This window comes from Vicugna pacos, chromosome X, assembly GCF_048564905.1.
Source record: "Vicugna pacos chromosome X, VicPac4, whole genome shotgun sequence".
Classification (NCBI taxonomy): domain Eukaryota; kingdom Metazoa; phylum Chordata; class Mammalia; order Artiodactyla; family Camelidae; genus Vicugna; species Vicugna pacos.
The window spans coordinates 5,340,323-5,355,067 of NC_133023.1; the positions used below are offsets into that span (position 1 = coordinate 5,340,323).

The 14,745-nt window shown below is 43.6% G+C and overlaps 1 long non-coding RNA gene across 1 annotated transcript in view; it reads right to left on the reverse strand.

Moving 5' to 3' along the window:
* Nucleotides 1-229: 229 nt before the first annotated feature.
* Nucleotides 230-14,745, reverse strand: part of LOC140691832 (uncharacterized) — a 419,111-nt gene continuing 404,595 nt past the window's right edge. The window contains exon 4 of the long non-coding RNA XR_012067475.1: nt 230-320. This is a non-coding gene — a long non-coding RNA (uncharacterized lncRNA). The remainder of the gene's footprint in view (nt 321-14,745) is intronic.

The following is a 14,745-nucleotide window of genomic DNA, read 5'->3' on the forward strand; positions in this document are numbered from 1 at the left end:
CTCACATATGGTGCCCATTTTCCTTTTAATTGCTTTCACTTGACGATGCAGTAACATGCATCTTCTCTGAGCAAGTGCAGTGAACACTCAGGAAAGTTAAAATTACATTTTAAAAGTTAAGAATGAGCATCTTAGAAAAATCAAGACTTGTGGCCTGCAAGAGCCATGGCCCACACTCACCTCTGCATTTCCACACCGAGGTGTCAGAAGTTCGTAGCCAGATTCAGATCTCTTCTTTAACTGTGCTTTCTTCCTCCTCCAGTCTTAATTCCCTTCTGCTCAGCTTTGAACTGCATGATCCAGGAAACACAGAGGGAGGTCTTTGGGAAAAAAAAAGGGAGGGGGTGAAATCCGGAGCTGGGATGCAACTGAGTCAAATGGATAAATAACAAATTTGCATCCTTTGTAATGTGATTTCACAAGAATAGGTGACCCTCTATGTACTGGTCCCTGATGGCAAATTTCCTCAATTTAGAAATGAAAATTAGAGTTTGTCCACTGGCTCACTACATATACACTCCACTTTTTGGAACGGAACACCCTCATCCCTTTGCTTACTTTTGCCCTCTCGCAATGTAGGTAGCCTATCTGGAGATCATCTTCTTGTACAAGACGTTTTCCTCTTCAGCAAGATTGTAAAAATTCAGTTGCAGTATATACAGGGTTAAAGGTGTTACTTTTATTAATCACCTCGATTTTTACTAGGATGTTACTGAGAAGTGCCAGAAATGTGTTTGCTATTTTGTGTGCCGAAGAATATTTTTATGATGTTTTTAAACTTTGGTTTTGCAAAATATACAAAGACCTGTCAAATAACATGATTTCAAGTTACTACAACTCTTTAAGAATGTCTCCTCGCCCCTCTTCTCTTCCCTCCCCCCCGCCAAAGTCACCATAATCCATCCATCAATTAGTGTTTGATTTGTTTGGTACCTCTTCTGCAGCCATGCTTACAGCCTGTTCTAGATTGTCATCACCGAACTTTTATTCTATCTCTGCACTAATTACTAAAATTTAAATAAATAATAAAAAATAAAATGTCCTGGAGTGGGCATTTTTATATTTCAGGGGTCAATTGTATGGTGATGGTGGTGTTCGACTGTGAACGTGTTTTTCACTCCTGTCCTCTCCCTCTGCTCCAGAAATTTTTAACTTTAGATTATTTGAAGGCTTTTGTTGATTTTAGTGTCTTACTGAGCATAATAGCTGCTGGACTATGCAGGGAACACTGGGGTTTTGAAACCCAATGGTTTCAAATAATATTCAGTGTCAGTAAAATTGAACACTTGTCCCAGTGACCAAGGCAATTAACTGATTTTACCCAAGTTCTAATGTTAGCAACACTACCGTGAGCAAGCATAAAGAGGCTTCTCACATGAGATTTTATAAATAAGCTGTAGATACTGAAAATCATACAGCCATGAAAGAAATGCTATATAACAGCCTAGTGCAGGAAACTAAAATATAAAGAGTAACTGGTGTATTTCTAGTTCTTGACATGACCAAAATAGTATTACTTTGCCCCTAAATGTGCATTTTGAGAAGCATAAGCAAATTAAAAGAAACAGAAATTATATAATTTTAGCCAAATCTTAAATGATATAACTTTAACTAAAAACCTCATTACTCACTTCTGAAGGGCCTTCTCTTCATGTGAAATGAATGAATTTTTCAGTAAAATTCATGTTTAAAATTCTGTGAAAGGAGTCCTTTTTAGCTCTTTAAAATGGAGCTCAAATAATCATAGTTTCATTCTGATTTCCATTCCTAAACATGAAAAGAAACCTACAGGTGCTCTTCAGAAATACTGAAAGTCTATTCTGTTGAAAGACTTAAGTGGGGTTTTTCTTCTTTGATGTTTTTAAGCCTACTGAAATTTACATTGAGCCGTGTAAATACCATAGATTTGTAGAGAAGTTTCTGAAAATGAAAAAGGCAGCTTTTAACAGGAAACAGCGCCACTCGCTGGCCATATAAATAAAATGCAAAAGCAGCAGAGAGAATACTCTGATAACCTAATTTGTGGACTAAATTGTCAACTTTAAAGCATAAATCTGGAATAATCATGCCAGGTTCTTAATACCAACTAGATTAACTCCATTGTGGACTTAAACACAGGAAAGCTTTCCTGTGTAACTACAGTCGCACTGAACTGAACTGGGGAAATGAGCATAGCAGTCTTCAAAGGAATTTTTCGCTAGCTTTGGAGCACTTCCCAGACTATTCACTACAAACTTAAGTGACCAAGGCATCCTGTGTGCGAATTATACTTAAGTCGCTCCTGTTCAGAACACCTCTGCAGCTCACACACTGCTTGCTTGTTTAGGTTTCATAAAGTAGGAGAATATAGGAATACAATTCAACACCAGGCGAGACTAAAGCGAGGGAAGTTGACAGGCTTTATCTTCAGTGTTAACAAAAAGAAAGAGGACACAGAAACAGCCTTTCATCGCTCACTGGCCACTTCAGACAAGATAAACCCACAGTCAAGAGTTGAAGAGAAACACGTGTAAGAACTTACGGGAAGCACACTGATACCTGAGGCCAAGTGAACGGACTGAAATGTGACCAAGGAGCGAATTAACACTTTTTTCTTCTGAAGCCGCAGAGGCACCAAAAAAAAAAAAAAAATCCCTTAGGACCAAAAAAAAACAAAAACAAAAAAAAGTTTTGGTTTACTTGCAGGGTCCTCTGCAGTGGGTAACTGGAACCAGCTGGGGAATATTCTGCTCTCTGACTGAATGTGAGGTGCTTCCAAGAGTCAGAGGTCAAAGGTCATTCCCATCCCTTTCCTTCTCCGTGCAGTTGCTTCTGGACCTCCCCCTGCCCAGCCCTTCTTCACAGGCTCACACTCCCTCCCACACAAAACACTGCCTTTGAGGTTCAGGTCATGAATGAGGGCCAAGCCCACTTGGCTTGGTCCACTGTGCTTCCTTAGCAACCTGTGCTTCCCTGGGACCAAGAGAGACAAGAGTTGATCAAAGATGGTAAATAGGTTTACGTGGGATTCCTAGTGGGAGTACTTTTCCTATGGTCCTTTATTGCGTCATGTAGAGAAAGCCCTAAGCGACACTGGAACGACTTCTCAGCTCAAAAAGAACGTAAGTGAAGGAACGGACACGAATTCACCCCGTTTCTTTTTCTTTTGACAATAATTAGGAGCTGGATGACTGTGGTCAGGCAGCAGTCATCATCAAGGCACCTATTTTCAACATCTTTTTCACATCACTCTTCATATAGGTGAGGACTGTGCTAGGAGGAGTGTTCACCTGAGAGCCATCACATGGGCACATGTGTACTGGGTCACAGATACACAACACGCCAGTTCAGAGGAGAGCGGATCGCTGGAGAGCCGGCTGACTGACCCCGTCCCACTAGCAGGACCTCACTACGTGAATTACTGCTTCCTGGCCTTATGCTCAATGAAAGAAATGTAAGTGACCTAAGCCCCTTCTTGTTTTCAGAGAATTAGGTGCACATGTTCAATGTTAATTTAATACCAAATAATTTCTACTCTAGGTAGAGATTTTTCCCTCCCCGTCAAAAAGATTAACTGAAATTATAGCTATGCCTGAAAAAGTTTTAGAGTTATGACTTTATCATAATTGCCTATCCACAGATTAAGGGATTCTGAGCAATGATGTGGCCGAAAGACTTAGAAGTAGCGAAGCGTATCAGTCTGGAATCAACCTGGTGTTGAAATGTCAGTAGTAGCAAATTCCTCCACGTCCTGGATCTCCACATCTGCCCCTCATGAGAGACTGTAATAGAAACTACCTCCCAGGATTATTTTGAGACAATATTTCAAAAGGACTGGGTAGAGACCTTCAGTGAATGAATGCCCCAACTAGGCAAGGGAAATAGAGCAGTCACAGTTTTAACCCATGCATTTATCAGGGAGCTTTTGTGTTTGTTTTTAGCGACTCTTTTAGTATAAATTTTATACCAGGGCATCCCTCTTCATCACTGCTGACATTTGGGGCTAATTTGCCGAGGTAAGCTAACCTCTGCGGTTGGGAGCTCATCTGGTTTCCACCACTAGGTGTCAGTAGCATCTGCCCTGCCCTGCCCTACACCTGCAACCATCAGCGCCAACAAAACCAGCTCCAGAAAAGTACCACGCGTCCCCTCTGGGACAAAGTCGCTCCCAGCTGAGAACCACCCTGTTAGCCCAATGTATCTGGTAGTTTAGAAGAGTCGACTCCCATTCACGGAAAGATAATGTCAGCCACGGGAGGCTGGAGACAGATCCAAGAAGGTGAGCTGCCCAACTGGAAGATGCGAGGAGCCGACATATACCAAAACAGCAGCTTACTGCAGTACCAGTGGGTGGCGCGTGCGCTCAGGTGTAGGCACTTGTCCTTTCATTATGTCCACGCATGCGTATTGTTCATAATCCGTACTCAGGCTATTGGCGCATGCGTATTGTTCATAATGCTGACTCATGCTACTGGCGCATGCGTACATTTACTTCTTACCTCATACACATGCCAGTTATTGTGAACTTTGACGTGGGCCCCACGGCCTACTCACTTAAGACTGCTGACAGGTAAAAACGATTTTTAAGTGACTTTTGAGATGGACATTAGGTTCTGAACGTGAAAACCAAGTCTACTTTCCAAAATGATTCATCAAAACAGCTTACTTGACAAAAATGGTATTGGTAATATAGAAACGATAACAGACTCAAGGGAAAAGCAAATATCCGGGACAACCACTGTCTGCTTCTCCAGAGAATTCAAGATAAGCAGTCAAACCCAAGACACTATCCAAAAGGAACTCACCCAGCACATGCAAACACCACAGCTGTTCTACACCCAGTCCAACACTTCACCTGATTTTAAACACCTATCTTTAAGGGCTTGCTACATAGAACTACATTATGGGGAGTTAATTTAATAATACATTTTTTTCTTATTTTATTTTTTGCTTTTTAGTCAACTTTATTGAGGTAAATTCACTAAAAACAGAATTAACCTCCATAAAAATAAAATTAGCCAATTTTAAATGAGCAATTTGGTTGTTAGGGCATAATAGGACCTACACCATACAACCCAGAATTCTCAGGTCTTGGAACTCGGACCCTAACTGCACCACTGACTTGCCTGGTTTTCCAACTTGCAGATAGCAGTGAGGCGGGAAGCCCCATAAAAAGACCGGCAGGACCCCTAGGCAGGGCTGCTCCTCTCCTCCCAGCACTGTCCGGTTCCCTGGTCCAGAGGTTCTATCTCACTGCCTGCCTCCAAAGCGGCTAACTTACACCTAAAATTCTATTGGTTCACTGAGCTCACTTCTGATTGGTTATTTCCTTCACTCCTGATTGGTTATTACTCTCACTTCTGATTGGTTATTACTGTCACTCCTGATTGGTTATTACCCTCACTTCTGATTGGTCCACTTCCCTAACTTCTGATTGGCCCATTTGTAGTACTTCATTTGCATGGAGTTCACTCCTGATTGGTCTGTTTCTACAAAGCTTGGTCCTAGTTGGTCAACTTCTGTTGTACTTTATTTACATATGATGTTGCAAAGTATAAAATTGGCAGCCTATAAAAGGCCTGTGTAAACCTACACATGGGGTCCAGAGCTTGGAATGTTAACCCTTCTGAGCCTGCTGGCGTAATAAACCTGAGTTCTTGAACTGTCTGAGTGCACCCGGATCCAGGTTGCTGTCACAACTGAGCTGTAACACCGAGCTGTAACACATGTTTCCACAATAGCAGGTGGTGGGACTTCTTGGCCTCCACAGCTGTCAGCCAATTCCTAGAATAAAGCTCCTCTTACCTATTTATCTGTCTGCTTATCTGTCTATCTTACTGTCTTCTATCCACCTGTCTATCCATCCATCCATCTTTCCACCCACCTAACCATCTATCTTCCTACCTACCTATCTATAGTATCATCTATCCATCCATTATCAGTACATCTAATCTATCATCTGTCTGTCTGTCTGTCTATCCATGTACTTACCTATCTATCTTCCATTGGTTCTGTTTCTCTAGAGAATCCTAATATGTAAACTTCTGCTTCTCTAACCTCATAACTAACTCTGCAAAAGTCTTGAGCACAGAAGAGAAAAAAACAAAACAAAAAAATACTTGCACACTAACTTAGCTAAGACAAAGGGAAGTAAATAAACTAAATCCAACCCCAAATCAGAATGTTTAAACCCAAACCATAATTATTTTAAAAGTTACTTTAAAGTTATCAATCCATAGGTATTTTATGTCTTAGAGAAATTATAATGGTCTTGTATGTAAATTTGCATGAATTAACAGCATGGAATACTCTATAAATTAAATTACTAATTTTATTATTATTATTATTATTATTATTATTATTATTATTATTTTATATCTCTGATAAGTCACTGAAATGTTCACCATAAAGAAATAGACTTAGAAGTTACACATTGCTACCAACATGTCAAAACAAAGAAGTGAAAATTTTTAGTCTATTCCAGAACTCTTTCCAAGATCAGAAACATTTTTAATGCACATTTTTCAGTATCAAAGTGAAAGAAAATCTTTTTACAAAATATAAGCAAGCACACAGGAAGCCATGGCATAACTATAGCTACTACACTCTCTTTTAAGTTGGAGAGTTGTATCATTTTATTTGCAGATACTTTAAACAGATAAGGTAGTAGTGAAGCCTTGGGGCAGGGTCTTCGTTCCTCCTCAACCATCCACTACGGGTGGCTTTGATTTCCTCTGTTGCATCATTTAAACCAGGGCTGCTCAATGCTGGTGACAATCAGCCATTAAAAAATGCAGATGGCCAGGTCCCAACTCGAGACACCTTCATTTAATGGGCCTGGGGTAGCTTAGGTATCAGTAATTTTTAAAGCATCCAGGTGATTTTTATGATGCCACAGTTGAGAGTTAACAAGAGTTATTTGTCCCTGAATTCAAATAATAGATTTAAGAAAACTTATGAGAATCTGATGATGATGGTAGGAAACTCATGATTTCTCAACATCGACACCGTAACGTTTTGCACAGGATCACTCTTTGTTGTGGGGACTGTCTTGTGCAACGCAGGCTGATGAGCAATATCTCTGGCCTCCACCGACTGGATGCCAGTAGCACTCTCTCCCCAGTGGGACAACCAACGATGTCTCCAGACACTGCCCAGTGTCCCCTGGGGGACCACATGGCTCCCCTCCCTGGGTTGAGAACCAACAATGTAACTAATTCATGCGTCAGGGATATCCATGTAATAATTGTAGGAAAAACCAAACACACAAACACGTCCTTCAATTAAAACAGCAATATCTAACCATGTTGGGGAGAAAAAAAGGAGACAGTATTTTTAAATGATGTTCTGGATGTTTTGGATTAAAAATAAACCAACATAAAAGTTTTCAATTTCTTGTGGGGTTTCGTCTGGATCCCTGCCCCACCCCGTCTCCTAGCCTCCAAGGAACTTCCTGTAGAGATAAAAACCTCTCCGTCACCTGCCCCCTCACCACCCGAAGGCTGTAAACAGCTCCCACTTCCACATCCTCATGACCAGCTAAGACTGCACAGCCCCCTCCCAGCAAGCTGCAGCTTCCTGGCCCCCTCACCTCCCAGAGGTAGCCCCCCGCCCTGGGAGGGAAGTACATGCATTCACTCGCTCTCAGTCTCCTTTTCTCGGCCTGTCAGGAGAGAAGTAATGTCCAGTAGGTTTCCTCGCTTCTTGTAGGCTCTCCTCCCTCCCTCCCGGCTTCAGGATTTTCACTTGTGTCATTTTGTATTTTCATCCTCCAGCCACAAGTTAAATAATATCCATTCATTCAGTGACTGAGCCTCTTGCTCTGTTTCCGGCACTGTCCCAGACACTGTGACGGGTAATAGACAGAGTGAAGTCTCCACCCTGCGGAGTTACTCATTAATAGGCGGACATGCTTGCATTACTCTAGACAATGACACTCAGCCGTACAGTGTGCATTTCCCAGGTGCACCAGCTCCTCTTTTAAACAAATGTTCCACCAGTGAACCTTTCTACCTCCAAAGAATGTGAAGAATGAGATTTTTTTTTTAATGTTGAACTTGCCTTCCCAGGTACCTGAAGGCAAGTGAACGCTGTAACTGGTCTGCTGGGATCATTCTGTAACCAGCCATCCCATTGCACTTGGTCTTGTGCTGTTGGACAGGCATGACTGATATGTTGAGCAAGTTCAAAGGAATGAATGCTCTGACTGCCAGCGGGGGAGGGCACCGCAGTAGCCCTGAAAGGGAGCTGCTGGTCTGACGTCATCCATGTCCAGGTCACTCTGGGGACCATCCAGCAGGGTGCAGCTTCATAGCCCCAGCCTCATCAGATAGCGGGAGAAACAGAGCAGGACCCTGGGGGCCTTCCCTGGTACAAATCCTTTCCATGTCTCCCATTTCTTGTTTGGAAGAGATGGGCTTCATTCAGCCTCCTGGACCTTCGCTGAGCTCCAAGGGGCAGAGTCAAACAGTTGCTAATCTGGGAAGGGAGGGGGTACAGAGACAAGGGAGGAGCAGTCAGGAAGCAGTAGTGCAGCCTTGGGACAGGGTCTTGGTTCCTCCTCAAGGAATATAAATAATGATACCTGACTTCTTCTGCGGGGACTAAAGATGGCAACTTCAGCACTACCCTGTTATGTCACCACCAACCAGTCAGAAGAAAGTCACACACACTGCAGCCCCCACCCCAAATTTTGCCTATAAAAACTTCTCCCCCCAAACCATCAGGGAGTTCAGGGCTTCTTAAGCACAGGCCACCTGCCCTCCTCACTCAGCCCTGCAATAAACCCTCCTCTGCTCCAAATTCCCAATGTTTCAGTTTGTTTGGCCTCCCTGTGCATCGGGCACATAAACTTTTGTTCAGTATTGGGTCCCTGGCTAGGGTCACCTGCATTGGGGAGCCACGTGATTTGATCACAGCTGTGAAGTTTGGAGTGGTCCAAATGCCACTCCCAGGATGAGACAAATAAAACGGGGTTCATCGAGGTGACCCTTGCCCTGAGCTGTGAGAATGGCCCTGAGTGCCGCCCACTTTTGGACTCGCCTCGCTGGTGATGACAGTGAATGGCCACTGTAGCCTAGTGGACACCGCTGGGTTTCATCTCAGCCAAATCATGGGTGAACCGGGCCCTGGCACTTAGGGGAAACTGGGAACCCAGGGCCCCACTGAGCTAATGGCTTTGCTTCGGGTGATGAGGGTGTGACAGAAAGTTTCCCGCAAAGGGGTAGCCGCCACCACGGCAAGCTGAGGTGCCCTGGAGCTGCCTCCCTGAGCACCCCATTTCCACTGGACCAGCAAACCTGCCTGTTGGGCCCTTCTACCTCATCAGGCACAGAATCAGAGCTGACCCGCCCTGAAGTGGGGTACCAGGTGGGAGACCACAAAGCCTCCGCAGGTCCCGTGTTCAGCTTTGACAAGAGCCCAGCACTGTACTGACAGCAGCGCCTTAAAGAGGAGAGCTGGAGACTTCTGCTGTCAGGGCCGTCTGCTGGGTACATGGGACCAACAGACGTAGCACTGACAGTCCACAGGACCCCTCAGAAGTGAGCCATGGCCACGTTCCCATGAAGATGACTGTGTCCTGCCTGTGGTCCTGCTGACAGTGGCGGTGAGACGCTGTGATTGTGCTGAGCCCCACTTAAATTTCAGAGCAGTTAATACGTGCAAAAATAAACAGATGTCTTAGAACTGGTGACCTAGGCAGCAGGGTCCAGCTCACCGCTTGGTTGTGAGGCTTTAGATGCACTCATCCTTATTCGGTGCACAGAGGCGGACACATGGTGAGTGGGCACTCGGGGTAGCTCATTTAAACCAAGCACTGCCTGCCTGCTTTACTCCTTGGGCCAGCTTAATGTGTCTACACCCTGGTACCTTACACAAAGACAGAAGAGAATATAAGAAAGGAACCCGTATTTGTCATATGATGTTAAAATCCTTATTAGGATGAAAAATGGAATGAGTTTCTCTGTAAAATAAAGAAAAGCTAGAAATGAATTAAGAGACTAATTCTCTTCAAAAACCTTAAACCGAGGCCATAATTTCTAATGTGGCGCTCAAATACACCTCAGCTCTGCTTGTGTCAGTAGGACTATAATTGCCACCCTGGTGACAGCCCGGCTGAATTCTCTCTTTCTATTCTGAACGTGGGTGGCCATTATTTATTTCCAATCTCATAAGATTTCTAGAAGATAGTTTAAAAGCAATTCTGGAACTGTCATCCCAGACTTTACAATTACACTGACTGACTGTATTGATTTTTATTTCTCATGCTAAATGACTAGTAACTGTGAAATTTAAGTGAGAAAGAAATTGATGGTTCAAAATAATGTAATGAAACTCTGAACATAAAGATGTTAGTAGATCATTATTAGCTGTGTTTCCAAGCCTAGCAGAACATTCCCATGACCTACGAAGAATGAATAAAACAAAATGCACGGTGCTTTTCACGATGCTATTACAATGTGAACGCTTACAGCTGCAAAATGTGACGTCTGCTTTATAACTACGTGTGAAGTGCCAGTAGAAGGCTTAACACATTCTGAGTCTTGTAACTGTTACCTATCTCACGGTCTTAAAAATCTCTTTCCTTATAGAGCTATTCCCTATTTCTGTCGCTGTAAATTGGTGTGATGTTTTAGCAAAAACTTAGGAGATGGGATTTCTCTGCTCTGCATCTTATATTCCCTAAGAATAACGAATTGGTTGAATATCTCCTGTAAATATACACTTACAGTTTATCTGCTTTATTTGCATAATGTTCATAAATAGTCTAATTAAAAGGTCACTGGAACTTTATGAAAACATTAGCAAACAGTAGACAATCCATTGGAAGTTTCACCAATCTTAGCATTTTCTAGTGGGTTCAGAACCTCCTGGTTTGACTTGGTATGTGTTAAGAAAGAAATCCTAAGTTGTTGCAATGCCTGGCACTTTAGGATTATTATTTAATATTAATGAGTCTGCAAGGGAAACATCATTATCTGAGTCTTACAGATGAGAAAAGGAAGTTTCAGGGAAAATAAGCCATTTGCCCAATGCACACAGTGGGTAAGTACAGAACTGTTACCCAAACCCAAGTCCAGCTACTCCAAAGTCAATGCATTTTGCAACAGTCCATTCTTCCAGACACCAAAAATGAACAGAAAGATTTAGTGGAAGGAAGAAAGAAATTGGGAGGCAGAATAAATTCACCCACGCCTTCATCTGTAATAACCTGAAGTCAAAGGCTAGCATGAAAATCTTACACAGAAGCAAAAGATTTGTAAGTAAAAAAAAAAAAACACTAAGAGCGATGATATTATTTCAGTGAACTACTCAAAAGGGTCAACCTAGTCAAGAAATTAAGTGACCCTACAGGTCAGAAGTCAGGGCAGGGGTATTGACCCACTCAGAATGTCTAGAAGCATTGACCTCTGGTCACATGGACAGCCAGAGTACATGGCCATAATCTCTTACATGAAGCAAAGGTCAGAACGTTGTACAGGTGGTCCAAGATTCTAAAACAAGGTCAGCTAATCATGGCCCAGAAGCCAAATCCTGCCTGCTCTCTGTTTCTGTAAATAAAGTTTTATTGGAACACAGCCACTCCCACTCATTTGCATACCATCTACTGCTGCACTGAGGCAACAGGCACAGAGTTGAGAGGTTATAACGGAAACCTGATGATCTACCAGGCTTAGAAGACTGATGAGCTGAGCTGGTGCTTTATGGAACAGGTTCGCCAACCCCAAGTATGAAGCACAGACCGATGACTCGGCAAACAGCATTCTGAATGCGATGGAACCACTCAGCTTGCCTCCTGCCTGTGCACCCTTACCATAGTCTCACCCGCCGTGTCGTGTTCCACAACCCCAACACACTTGCTGTGTATCTGACTGTCCATTAGCACCATCCCTGGCACTGCTCCTTTCTGCTCACAGCAGGTGTCTAGCGGGTTGTCTCCTGCCCACCTGCCCTGCCAGTGTGGACCAGCGTCATTAGAGCGAGCTCTCAAAGCACAAGAGAGATGATGGCTCTCCCCCCGCCTGCCTGCCACCCGCCGTCCTTGTAGAATGAATCCAGTCCCTTCCCAGTCTTCCAGCCCTGTGGGATACACCCTGCTTCCCTCTCTGATCTTGTCCCCTCCTAGTTCTGCCCAAGCCCCTCACAAGGCTATCTTGCTGCACTTCAAGTTCCCTCCTCCCTCAGAAGAAGAGTGCATGCCCTTCCCAGGGCCACAGACATTTTTACACCCATCAGCCCTGTGTCCTCCAGGCCCTGCTCAAGTGTCACAGTCACTTTCTTTGCCACAAGGAAAACATTCCAGCAGAAGTACGCCTTGTCGGCCTGAGTACTGTGTTCTGAATGTCATTAGACAGAAGTGGCAAATCTCCTCAAAATTCTCGATACAGAAAATTCTCGTACGTAAGTAGACTTTTACTTCCCTATCATCATGATAACAAAAAAAAAGTTGTCAAGTGGATTGTAATAAACTGAGAAAAAGATCTTTTAGTCAAGTTCCAATTCCTCCATTTCTAGTCATATATACACTCTCAACCCCCAGTCACAAACTAAACCCTGCCTCATTTTTCTCTCTAACGCTGTATCTGCCTGAAATGGTGTTATTTATATGTATTTATTTACTTATTTTATTCACTTGTTTGCTCTTTGGCTCTAATTAGAATTTAATCTCAATGAAAGCAGTTTTTTTCCTATCAAATTTGCCACTCTTGACACATAACAAGTAAGTTGTGGTATATTTATACAATGGAATACTACTCAGCTATAAATGTAATAAACTAATGCCATTTGCAGCAACATGGATGTCCCTGGAGAATGTCATTCTAAGTAAAGAAAGCCAGAAAGAAATAAAAATACCATATGAGATAGCTTATATGTGGAATCTTAAAAAAAAAGACAAATGAAGTTATTTACAAAACAGACACAGACTCACAGACATAGAAAACAAAGTTATGGTTACCAGGGAGGAAGGAGGTGCGAAGAAATAAATTGGGAATTTGAGATTTGCAGATACTAACTACTAATATAAAGCAGATAAACAACAAGTTTCTACAGTATAGCACAGGGAATTATATTCAACACTGTATAGTAACCTTATAATGAAAAAGAATATGAAAATTAAAAAAGAGTCAGTAAGTATTGAGAAAATATCGGGTGGGCTACCCATGTTCACAGATAAAATACTTTTTTATAATACACAGATCTTGCTGTTATGTTGACATGATTGACATCCTCTGGACCCAATCGAGGGTATGATTCTACAATTGCCCACACTTCTGACCTCATCTGAAACCGCCTCCTCTTTCGTCCACTTCTTAATGATTCTAGAACATTCCTGTCCTGCTTTAGGATTTGGGTCCTTGCAGTTTCCCCTACCCGAAATTCACTGGGGAAATCATTTAACATAAGTGCCGCTCACCTCTGTCCAAGCTTTGCTCAGATGCAAGCCTGTCACCAACCTCTAAAGCGGGGCACCACCCCCATCTGGTTCTCTGCACCCCCTTCCTCTGCTGTGCCTGTTTGCCCCTATGACACTCACTACCCTTTTAGAGTCTTAAAAAATGCAGCACAAACTTATCATCAGGTAAAGGACAATAATAATGTACAACACAGATATAAATAATACAAAATGCTTTTTGTTTATTATGTCTCCCTAAAAGGTAAGCTTCATGAAGACACAAGTCTTCATTTGCTCCGTTTCTTGCACCTGTCTGTCCAGCTGCTGTACAAAGATACCACAGCCTGAGAGGCTTAAGCAAGACTTCATCTCTCCCCGTCTGGGGACGGGACACCCAAGATCAAGTGCAGGCAGTCAGCTCCCCTTTTGGTTCACAGATGGCCGCCTTCTCAATATGCCATCACGTGGAGGACGGGGTGAGGGAGCTCGGGGGGGTCTCCTTTATGAGGCACTAATCCACTCGTGAGGGCTCTACCCTCATGACCTCATCGCCTCCAAAGTCTCCACCTCCTAGCACCCTTAGATTCAAAATATGCATCTGGGGGGATACAAACCTTCAGTCCATAATACACACCTAGTGTGTAGCACTGTCCTACCTTCCTGTCCCTGGGGCGGGTCCCAGGGCCCCCAGTGAGCAGACTTCCAGCTGGGATTGGCCAGTGGGAGGTCCTGGCAGGTGCTGCCAGGTGGCTGTGTCTTTTATAAGATTCCAGCGCCTCTGTGGCTCCAGTTTCCACCAGGGGGTGCAGCCCCCAGGTTTGGAAATCCCTGCTTCCTTCCTGAATTCCTCCCGCTGGGCAGCTGGGGGTTCGAGCTTCTGGACGTGGCTCTCTGCTCTGCCTTCCCACCTCACCCTGGCTCTTTACCTGCCTGTCACCTTCCCGAATTACCTTTCCTCTGTCTTAAGTACTCAGACCTGCTAGGTCTTGAAATGCACACTTACATTTCTTCTGCTTTTTAATGCCCTCTTGGAAGTCAGGTCAGAGAAAGTGAAGCAAGGTGTGAATAAAAAATATTGCTTGCCACATTGGTGAACAAAGGACGCTGCGGCCATCGGCCATCAGCCACTACTGCCGCCCCAAAAAGTGAGCAGGAGGGGAGGGGACTCAGAATAGAGCCAGGCAGCCTCTACAGCCACCCTCGACGGTGCACCTGGAGGGCACTTAGGATGGGGAAGAGCTTAGAGAGCTAAGATGCACATCAAAGGAATGACTTCAATGAGCCCAGACCTTTCCATCTTCCCATACATATAGAATCGTTAAATTCCTTAACTTGATATCTGGTTTTCTTTAATTAACAGTAATCTTTCG